We start from the raw sequence: 12,175 nt of genomic DNA on the forward strand, positions 1-12,175 counted from the left end.
TATGGTATGTAAAGTTCAAGAAATAGTCCAAACCATGAATTCTTTAGTTGTGATCTTGACCGACTTTAAATGGTCAATAATTAAAACCGAAGGATCGTATGGATGGATAAATGCAGGCTCCGAATTCCTGCCTCTATTAAAAAATAAATATATTCCAAGATCAACTTGGAAAGAAAAACTAAAAATAGCAAAAAAGCACAAACAATCCAGAAACAACTTTCTATGTACACAATTTACACAAAATCGGAATTTCCCAAACAATGGCAACATATTCGTTTCAGTGCAAAGAAGATCACACCAATGACCTCCAACATTAATTATTAAAGTTAGATCCAACAAATTACGATATGTCAGCAAATTGATTTTTTTTGTAACCCCCATTTCTAATCCAACTGAATGCTTTTGGAACAGCCTACGAAACCCACAAACATACGCTTTTATAAATAGTTATTAGATTTCCCAAACCTTCCAAAAAAAGAGGAAAATATTTTATGCGGTCTTAAAAGTATTTCGTTTTGGTGCTTATCTTCTGGAATATGTTAACGCTTAATGTGGCAAACCGATATAAACAACAAACGCTGAGTGGCAGAAATGTTGACGACACGGATGGATGATGATGACGATGGCGACAAAGGCAATGGCTATGGCTATGATTGGTAATGGCTCTGGTGATGGAGAGATTGCTAATGGGAATGGAGACGATAATGATTATAATCAGCCAACGACATTGAATAAAATTAACTCCTGCCGTCGTGGTAGCTAACCCCTATGAGAGGATGAGAAAGACTAAGGGTGTCTGTTATTGTATTTTAATAGGCTTCACAGTCATAAAAATGAAAAGTTCACTATAGTATTTATGCGTGACACTCGCACACACACACACACACACACACGGACACCCTCATACCACATTAATTAAATAAAAGTATTTAAGACTTTTTTTGTCACATATACTTTTCCCATTATGCATTGAACAAGGACCCGGTGCCGTATGATGAACTGTAATTATTGATTATTTTTATCACACATACGTTTCTGGTGCCCACAAATGATAATGGTTGTGGACATATGCGTGTGAGTGTGCGTGTGTGTGTGTTTGAAAGAGATTGTGTCCTAGCTTATGGATGCTTATACTACACAATCTCATATAAATTTATATTTCATATTAAATTGCCTTTCACACATCAGCATAGCCACAGACACAGACTCCCTTGATCTGGCTGTGGTATCATCGCAATTGGCAAATAACGATAAAAGCTCATGAAACAGAATTATGGTGTTAATAATTGTGTCAATAAGTGAGAGTGTGTATGGGTTTGCGGAATGGATAAATGATTGCTATTCGTATAAACAATGCTGTAGTAAAGCGTGTAAGAGAATGTAATGAGTGGCATACGAGGATATTGTGTGATTTAATTCGCCCACTTCATATTAAATCCCCATTATAAATTGTCTCTTTTAATCTCACCCTCCCTATCTGTCAAGGGAGTAAGTATTGTAGGTGACTCGTGTAAACGACTACGTAATTTGCTAATTAATGACATCTTATCGACTACTTAAGTCAATCAATTTAAGGAAATAATTTATCATTCTCCCTGAGTTTTGGAATGAATTAATAAATAACTCATAGAGACAATCAATGAATTAAGAATGCTGTCATTCATGGCAAACCAAATATTTATCAATTCAAGGCTGGATGTCAGCATGGATTTCTATTCGTATTGATTATAATCACAAATTTCAGGTTACAATAATAAAATTAATGGATATTGACAACGAACATATTGGCAAACTAAAAGTATATTGGAAAAGTTTTTGATTGACTGAAGATATTGATTAAACTAAATTACAAAACAATTGTTTAAAATTGTAGGCCTTAAATTGTTGACCGCTATTTTGTTAGTTGAACCGATATGGCTGACTGTGTCAAATTTGAAGGCGATCAGCTAATATCTATATATACAGAAGCTATATGGGAATCTGAAGCAATATGTATGACATTTCGCATATATATGAATATCATATGTGAAATGTTAAGAAAATCATGTAGAAATTGCGGCTTCTACGAGTTTAAGAAACATTTATCAGCAAAAAAATATATTTTCTTCAACTACCAGCTAAGAGTCATAGCTATACTAAGAGAACAATTTTATATATTGTAGGAGCTCTGATATCTATCTATTCAAAGCAATACAAACGTTAACACAACCACCTCTTACGACGAAAGACTTAATACCTATAATCAGTTAAAAACCCCAAATAAAAAGGACTCAATAAAGTATGATGTTCGTATATGTAATAATTCCTATTCGTTGAAATTGTTACATGGGACCTTTATTTATGTTTTTTACAAATCGTAAAAATTTACATACCTCTTCAGTGACACTCCTCGCCGTGATGACTTAATTTTGTATGTTAGTTGAATTAAGCAACAAGTAAGATATTCATGGTAATTTCTGAAAAGAAATAAAGTAATTGTATAATTATAATTTTATTTTGAGTAGCATGACTACTTGGATTTTATAAATATCTATTCAAATTAATTCCCTACATTTTCAATAAATAAATTGATTTTAAATTAATAAAAAATAAATTCAATTAAAAAAAAATCATTTTGGTAAAAAATTCTCTTACGAACTTTATCGCATTAAACATTAGCACTAACTTATAACATAGACCAAGAAATCTTTAGACGTCTCAAGTCCATTCACAGCGCAGTAGTTGGTCTGCCCACCGTAGATGGCACTTTTTCTTCTGCAAAGGAGTGATTTTTATTTTCTCTTTAATTTGATAAAATACCAATTTTTTAATGAATATAAAATTCTGCACATCTGAAACTTTTTTTAATGTAAATTGAGTGATAATACGGTAATTATCGTATGGTAATTATCGCTCGGTAATTATCGTTCTCCAAATAGAAATAAAGTCCCTTGACTGCGCAATTGACTGAGATAACTGGACACTGCAAATAAAATCATTGTGAATTGTGTGGTGTAGGATGTAATAAATAATCCAATATACATAATTGTCTTATTCAAAAGGTACTATTTAAAAAAAAAACATTAATAATACCGTATTTCTTTTCTATATACATACAAATCTAACGACAATTTATTATGATTTATTTACAATATCGACTTATAATAATACCATGATAGACCAACAAAAAAGGAGAAAAATTTCTGCGCAGCTTGTGTCAACAAAGAATGTGCTTCTTTGTCTTGTTAAATATTAAAACATTATTGATTAATGAAACAGACCCAATAAATATTTTTTCCTATATCTCAAAGCAGATCCCCTTTTACTGCTCCGGCAGAACAAACTCCAAATAATTCAATTTATTAATGTACAATTTACGAGTTATTTTGCCTACCACATCCATTAGAAGGTATTTTAACGCCTCATTCATAATTCAGGCAGCCACATTTGTTGGCCAACTTTAAGAAGTCCAAGCCCCAAAACAATAATCCGGCATTTCAGTACAATTTATTCACGACTACTTTGTTTGTGTGTCCATTTCATGGCAGAATGTCATATCGTTTTATTTTTGTTTTTGCCTCATATGAGTTTCTCAATGCCTTGTGGCCGGAGGTAGTTATTGGGAATGAGAGAGTCTGATGTGTTAGCCATGAAAACGACAATCAATCGATTTTTGTCCGCCAGTAATCAGAGTTTTTGTTTTACCCTTTGTTGCTCTTTTGCTGTGTCTTTGTGTTGTGACGCAGTCATGTTAGCAGACTACTATGGAAGCAATCGATGTGCTTGATATCAGAGGAGGTGAATGAGGAGGATAAATAGAATTCTAAGCGGAATCATGGTTGCCTGATTTTTTTTTTTGGAAAAATAATACCAATCCCAGCTATGCAAGTAAAAGCAAATTTTAAAGACGATTTCGAATTGTTAAAACCAAGTTAACCTTCGTTAAACGGAATTTTCTTTCTTGTTAAGATACCCATTTTCAAGTCGAATCACTTAACTATAAGGACAAAACGACTTCAATGGGTTTTGGATAAGGAAGAAAATTTTATATTAGAGAAAAAGAGTCCTCTACAGTAGAGGTGTGCACGTGACACGAAATTGTCGTGACTCACGAAAATTTTCGTGACTCACATGTGAGTCGTGAGTCAAGATCATGGCAACGGCGTGAGTGTGCATGAGCGTGATTAATAAACCAAAATTTCGTGCGTGAGCCTGAGTCACGAAAGTAATAACTTCGTGAGTGTGCATGAGTAAAGAATTACGCTTACGAAAATAATCCTGCTCACCAACATAAAACACTTAAGAGTTAAACTCATTTACAATTTTAGTGATACCTGGGATTTTAAGTGTGTAATAACGCTCTCGATTTTAATAATGCTCATGAATTCAGACACGTCGCTAAGGTAAATTACTCATAAAACTATTAGTGAGTCACGGCATTTTTCGTGAGTTCGATATTTTTCGTAAGTCACGGTATTTTTCGTGAGTCACGACATTTACGTGCGTGAGTGTGCGTGAGTACAAAAGTTCTTTTCGTGATTGTGCGTGAGCGTGAGTCCTACCAAACAACATCGTGCGTGAGTGTGCGTGAGTGTGAGTGTGAGTGTGCGTGAGTAAACTATTACTCACGTGCACACCTCTACTCTACAGTACGCAAAATTTGCATTCTAATTTTAAGGACATGAAATCTTTGGACTCACACTAATATTTTTTTTTGTTCAATGCAAGATAGTTGTAGAATTTCTTCTCGATATCTCTTTCAAGTAGTAAAATATATACTAATCTAATTTATTTATATATTTCAAAATTTGTTTTCACATCTTTTCAAAACTTCTATAATGGGAATTCGACATTTCGAGGAGGAGAATAATTAAGGAATACAATTAAAATATTTCATAGGAATAGCTAAAAAGATAAATTAAATTGCAGAAATAAGCAAAAAATTCCAAATTGAAAAAATTCCAATACGATAACTCTGAGTGTCTTCTCTCTCATTCCCTATCAGTCCACTTCATCCACTCATTCATTCATATTCAATGAGGGCTTTATAAATCTCAACTTAAGTGGTAACAAATAAACTGTCTATCACTGTAATTCGTTATTCTCTTTTCTTGGCTCTTGTGTCACGGCTTCTGAGTGTCTGTTTTGTGTTATACTCATGTATATGTAAGCATAATATGCATGTGTGTGTGGGTGTATTTTTGTGTACAGTGGCATTGTTTCGGTCTCTTGGCAAATGAACTGGGCATCATGCTTTTCATTAGGTGCAATGTTTTACGCTTCGTTACACAGTAATATGATGCTCTTATAGCGGTTCAATAGTATCTATGAATCATGGATGGTTAGAGTAGTATTTTCTTTTGACGAAATTTTAAAATAAAACGGAAATGAAATTAATTTGTAACATTACATTCTTCAGATTAAAGTAGTATTGTGTGATAGAAATACTTATAACTCCTATCGGCGGCGGTGTGCTCGTCCGATGCAAATGACAGGTTTTTGACGCAGTAAATCAACGGAAGCACCTAGAGCCTAAAATTTTGTACATTTACCACTGAGGATGCGAATAAAGTATAATCAAATTTTGGACCGATCCGCCCTCTGCCACCCCACTTTCTAATGAAGGCGTATTTCATCCCAGAAGAAACGCCCAGAGCTCTGAAATTTTTTACATATACCACTGGTGATGATAATAAAAAAATATGATAAAAAATTTGGACCAATTCGCTTACTGCCACGCCTACTTTCAAATGAAAGGCGTATTTCAACACAAAGGATGCGCCTAGAGCTCTGAAATTTTGTACATGTACCACTGGTGATGAGAATAAAGTATGATCAACATTTCGGACCGATCCGCCCACTGCCACGCCCACTTTCTAATGGCGGATGTATCTCAACCATTTTTATCGTACACCAAATTAAATATATCAATATGTAGCAACATTGGAAACTGAAAATCTAGATTAGAACTGAGGCACACTGTTACTCCATCTTGATCACTACCTTAGAGTGTATACGATTTTAGTTAAATTCAATCTCTTACACTCTCATTTTAGCTACAAGTTTTGAATACCATTATTTCTGCAACACTATGAAGAAATGGGATTTTGCCAACTTTGTATGTGTTTGTAAAAAAAAAACATTTTTGCGTTCCCAGTCCAAAAATAACATTTTGTTCTTGAAACATGTTTGAAGTGATCATATTACTTATGTACGTGTCACTACCTTGACACTCTGCTATATGTAAGTCTATATTTAAATATTAGCTTTATGATTTAGCAAATTTTGTAAAGGAACCTGTGTCGACGAATCAGTTACAGTAAGACACTCAGGACGACATTTTATTTTATGTACCTATTATTAATGATATGGTAGATATTGCAGATTTACCCAAATTTCTCATTCGTTACCATTGTTTTTTCAAGATGTTTCAACTAAACAAAGTAATGCTACTTCTTTCTATTTCCCTCCACAATTATTTTACTTGTTTCTTCAAGTTGTCATGGTAGACTTCTCTCTTTATTAATGTTTTTGCACTAGGAGTTGTCTCTATCCAATATTTAATAATTTCTGCGATTCGATTGTAACACAATAATTATAATGGGGTTCTTTCATTAGCATTTATAAGCAGACAAATTTATGTTTGCAAGAAAGATAACATCTCAACCTTTCTAACGCAGTATAGAACTCTACCAATACGTTCCAAGTTAGTAAATTATACTCCGGGAGCCACCGTGGTGCAATGGTTAGCATGCCCGCCTTACATACACAAGATCGTGGGTTCGATTCCTTCTTCGACCGACCACCAAAAAGTTTTTCAGCGGTGGATTATCCCACCTCAGTAATGCTGGTGACATTTCTGAGGGTTTCAAAGCTTCTCTAAGTGGTTTCACTGCAATGTGGTACGCCGTTCGGACTCGGCTATAAAAAGGAGGTCCCTTGTCATTGAGCTTAACATGGAATGGGGCAGCACTCAGTGATAAGAGAGAACTTCACCAATGTGGTATCACAATGGACTGAATAGTCTAAGTGTGCCTGATACATCGGGCTGCCACCTAACCTAACCTATACTCCAGACAACATGGGACATACATTAAATTAAGCAAAGAAAAAATATGCTTTTTGTCACTCATTTTTCTTAAATAACCAAACAATATTTACAATCGTTGTTAATTTTCACTAAAAGTGCATACCTTGACTTACATTTTACATTTCAAATTAAGTTTATAACTTAAATTTTTTTTACCAGCAAAATCTCTAAAGCACCTTGCTAAACTATGAATTCAATAAAAAATCAACAACAAAGAGTTGCCACTTTGTTGAGCTGAAACGGCCAAACGGGTTGCCATATTGTTTTACCATTTTGGATTTTTTTGGTAATGTGTTGTCAACTTTTACGTAGTACAAAATGTTTAATTTTCACAAGTTCATGCGATTGATTTTATGCGTGAGATTTCGGTAATTTGGCCCAATGTGCGCTGGGTGCAAATTAAATAGAATTTTAATGAAATTTGTGTCGCAATCTTAGGTCTGAAGTAGTTCTCAATGTGGAACATAAATGAACATATCTGTACAATAAATAAGTTTTTCTACAATGATAATAAAATAAATTGCAGCTATTTAATATTGAGGAGTGACAATAGTTGACGTAGATAGAAAACAACCGACGACGTATAAAACAGTATTTTTTTGATTCAATCCCGAAATTAATTTATAGTGAAGTGATCACAAAATTCCGCACATCCAGTGACGAAATACGTCACTGGATGTGCCTGCACTCAAAAAAAGTGAACCCTCTATTTCACTAAAGCCAATTTAAATTTATTTTAGTTCATGGAATTATTATGTCTGGAAAAAGTTTCCTTTACTCTAAAAAATTTTGGGTGCGTTAGATAAATGAACTATAAAACGGGAAAAAAGTATACACAAATGGATCATAACGAATTACTAAATTCGTATTTCTCACAAAATAGTTAATTATTCCTTTAAATTTGTAAATTTTACTACAAATGCGCCCATCTTGAACTTCGTATGGCACTAAAGACATTCTTGCAATTTTGAACTCCATTTTTTCCTTCAAACTACAATTCGAACATGGACATATATAGTTGTTCGTTCGTGAGTGAGTTTGTGCGAATAAATTTTCAATCACGACCATTTTTATGCGTGTGAATATTCAATTGTTAATTATTTATATCGTCTTCATACCACTGTCCACAACAAAGTCTAATAGTGTCCTCTATTGTGTGTTTTTCATTTGAAATTCAATACAATATTTATCTATATTCTCACTACTTTTAAGTGAATAGTATTCGAAGCTATTCACAACACTGACAAACTCAATTTTTGTTTGGAAAAATTAAGGGTATTACACTATAGTTAAATATAATTATTTTAAAATCGTTTTCTACTACTCTTTTTTAAGGCACGACCTACAATAGTTTCTAGCTATTGTTAAGAAATTTCCATTTCTGTTTGACATGTATATTAATTTTTATTGATGTGACCACTAGAATTTGATTTCTGATTTCTATGTTACAATACAAACTTTTAGTTCAAGCATTTCAAAAAAAACTTTCACTTCTTTTCTTTTGCACTTTCACTCCAACTAAATCAAAAACATTTCTCCCTTTTTCATCTCTTCACATTTTTTTCCTATTGTCTATGCATTCATTTATTTGTTGCTGAAACATCATAAAAGCGGAAACGGATACTTCAAAAACAATTATGTCACGTAAAAAAGTTCAGTTCACTTCCAGATACGAGAAGTCAAAGTGAAAAGAACCAAACCCAAAAAGAAAATGCTAGTAAGAATTCCATTTCGAATATAGCAATTCTAGAATTTTTTGTGGCTTTGAATTAATTGGATACTCTCTGGTATTTCGTATACGAATTTTTCATTTTACAACTCTGACGGCAGAATCCACTTACACTGATGAAGTAATAAAATTTTCAAGGAGTCGTTATGGGGGAAAATGCAAAGTGATTGCATTCCAACGAAGGGCAAAGTTTGTTTTGTTATGTTAGTATCCCCCACTCGGAGAACGGAAGAAAACTTTACAAGTTCGGTAATAGTTGAGACTTTCTAAATATTTAATTTTCTGGTATTGCCATGAAATGAGACGCAAATAAAAGGAATAACCAATGTGGGAACGCTGCGGACGGAGGGGAATATCCATTCTACAAACAATAAAGATTTCTCGTCAACCATAACTTTCCCAAGAATTTTCAAATTCTATCGATTGTTACAATGTAAAGAACAATTCTGAGGTAAGGTTTAATTTGGAATGAATCATAGTTAAAAAAAAAACATATGTAAAAATTTTGTTTTATTTGTATGTATTGTTTTATTAAACATGTATTGCCTTTTTTTTAAACATGCTACGTAAAGTATCTTACTACAAGTTCTACAAGTCAAAAATTTAAATATATCTGAATGGAAATTTTTTATCAGATTACATGAAATTACCACGACCGTCATAATTCATCTTCCAATCGATCTATATGAAGCTTAAAATACAATGTGGTTGAAATCAAAAAACTTCCATCTGGTTGAAAACCTACCAAAAATATTGTATAGATTGTAATGAGACTCAAAAATTTACTTTTCGATTTTTTTAAAAAGTTGATTTTTCTACTCAAGGCTGTAAAAGTTGACTCCACAAAATAAAAAGGTAAATTTGTTGAATTTGATCATTCGACTTAACCAAAATTATTCAAATTTGTCATAACGATTTCCAAATTAGTACATATTAGATCTAAAAATATGCAGTTGGAATGCGATTGATTAAGATTTCAAAATGCCGCTCCTAAAGATTTACTGGTCGATTTTCATACATATTTCCGCATTATCCTCATGTATTGATTGATTAAACTCAAATTTCGCAAGATAACCAAATGTTATCAATTTTTCAGTGAGTTAGGTTGGATTCTAAGGGCGTTTTCGATTCGCAAAAAATATGTTGCCTTGGTGTTACACTACTTTTTCCCTAATTGACGTTTTGCCCAAATGATAGTGTAATTCTAAAGTTATTGTTAATTTATAATATTGTGAGGTATAAAGGATCCAAAATCTATGACAGTGTCCTTGATATGTTGCAATCAATTTCGAGAATGTTGCACCTTTTTTCCCAATCGAAATCGCCATAAGTTTTAATATGGCATTCATCCACACCATTGATTTTAAGTCTCAAAGGTTTAGAATCCTTTAATTTGATTTTTATTGGATAGGTGGCCGACGCCGAATACACCCTAAAAAAATCGCTTCGCATATACTCCCAAACATATACTGCTTCAAGCATATGTATTTTCAGAATTTGTTCAATCAAAACATTGGTTGTACTATGCAAACATGTTATGTTTCACTCTAAACATATATTTGTTTGTGATCTATTTGAATTTATACCCCCAATACTTATATATACAAAATATATAAGAGTATCTTTTTAATCTATTCGCTATCGTTTTCTCTCACTCTCTCTCTCTCTCTCTCTGATGTTTCTAAACATATATGTATATGTTTATACGAAATTACCAAATTAATATTTGTTTGCATTCAAAGATATTATATTTAAGAAAATTTAATGTCCCAAATATAATATGTTCTAAAACATTAACATATATGCCCCAAACATGGTATACTTGTTTATGAACAGTATATAGTTGCACTTAAAAACAATGTGCTAAAATGTTGAGTTCTAAACATATAATGTTTACACCGAAACATATGAAAACAAGAAAGGAAAGTCTAAAGTCGGGCGGGGCCGACTATATTATACCCCGCACCACTTTGTAGATCTAAATTTTCGATACCATATCACATCCGTCAAATGTGTTGGGTGCTGAATATATAGAGGTTTGTCCCAAATACATACATTTAGATATCACTCAATCTGGACAGAATTTGATAGACTTCTACAAATTCTATAGACCAAAATTTAAGTCGGCTAATGCACTAGGGTGAAACACAATGATAGTAAAAAAATATCGAAATCAGAAAAACCAAATTTGGCACGCACAGCTACAATGCTTATTATACTCCCTGTGCAAAATTTCAACTAAATCGCAGTAAAAAATTGGCCTCTGTGGTCATATGAGTGTAAATCGGGCGAAAGCTATATATGGGAGCTATATCTAAATCTGAACCGATTTCAATAAAATTTGGCACACTTGACTACACAACTAGTTGTACTCCTAGTGCAAAATTTCACTCAAATTGGGCCAAACCTCTGACTTCTAGGACCATATTAGTCAATATCGGGCAAAAGATATATATGGGAGCTATATCTAAATCTAAACCGATTTCAATAAAATTTAGCACACATGACTACACTACTAATTGTACTCCATGTGCAGAATTTCAACCAAATTGGGCCTAAACTCTGGCGTCTGGGGCTATATAAGTCCACATCGGGCAAAATATATATATGGGAGCTATATCTAAATCTGAACCGATTTCAATCAAATTTTGCACACTCGACTATACTACCAATTGTACTCCTCGTGCAAAATTTCAAGCAAATCGGGATAAAACTCTGGCTTCTGGATCCATATAAGTGCATATCGGGCGAAAGATATATATGGGAGCTATATCTAAATCTGAACCGATTTCTTCCAAAATCAATAGGGTTCTATTCTGACCCAAAACAGGAACATGTACCAAATTTGAAGTCGATTGGACTTAAACTGCGACCTAGACTTTGATTACAAAAATGTGTTCACAGACAGACGGACGGACGGACGGACAGACGGACAGACGGACATGGTTATATCGACTCAGGGAACCACCCCGAGCATTATTGCCAAAGACACCATGTGTCTATCTCGTCTCCTTCTGGGTGTTACAAACATATGCACTAACTTATAATACCCTGTTCCACAGTGTGGCGCAGGGTATAAATAGTCTTTTTAGACATATTTGCATCGGTTCAAACTCAGACTGCCCTGGATATAAATAGAATGTATCTCGGTTCGCTCCACTTTCGTGTCATATATTCATGGATTTTTTCTATAACTACTTTTGGTTCCACATCTAAAATACGAAAGTATAAAAACAAAAACATAACAAATCAATAATGTTTGCTGGGTGGAAGCAAATAGATACGAAACCATCTCTTAGCTATTCAATTATAAATAATGGAATGAAATCGATTTAAAAATATTATGATGAACGTGTATCTTTCATGCCACAAAACAC

This window comes from Haematobia irritans, chromosome 2, assembly GCF_050003625.1.
Source record: "Haematobia irritans isolate KBUSLIRL chromosome 2, ASM5000362v1, whole genome shotgun sequence".
NCBI classification, from domain to species: domain Eukaryota; kingdom Metazoa; phylum Arthropoda; class Insecta; order Diptera; family Muscidae; genus Haematobia; species Haematobia irritans.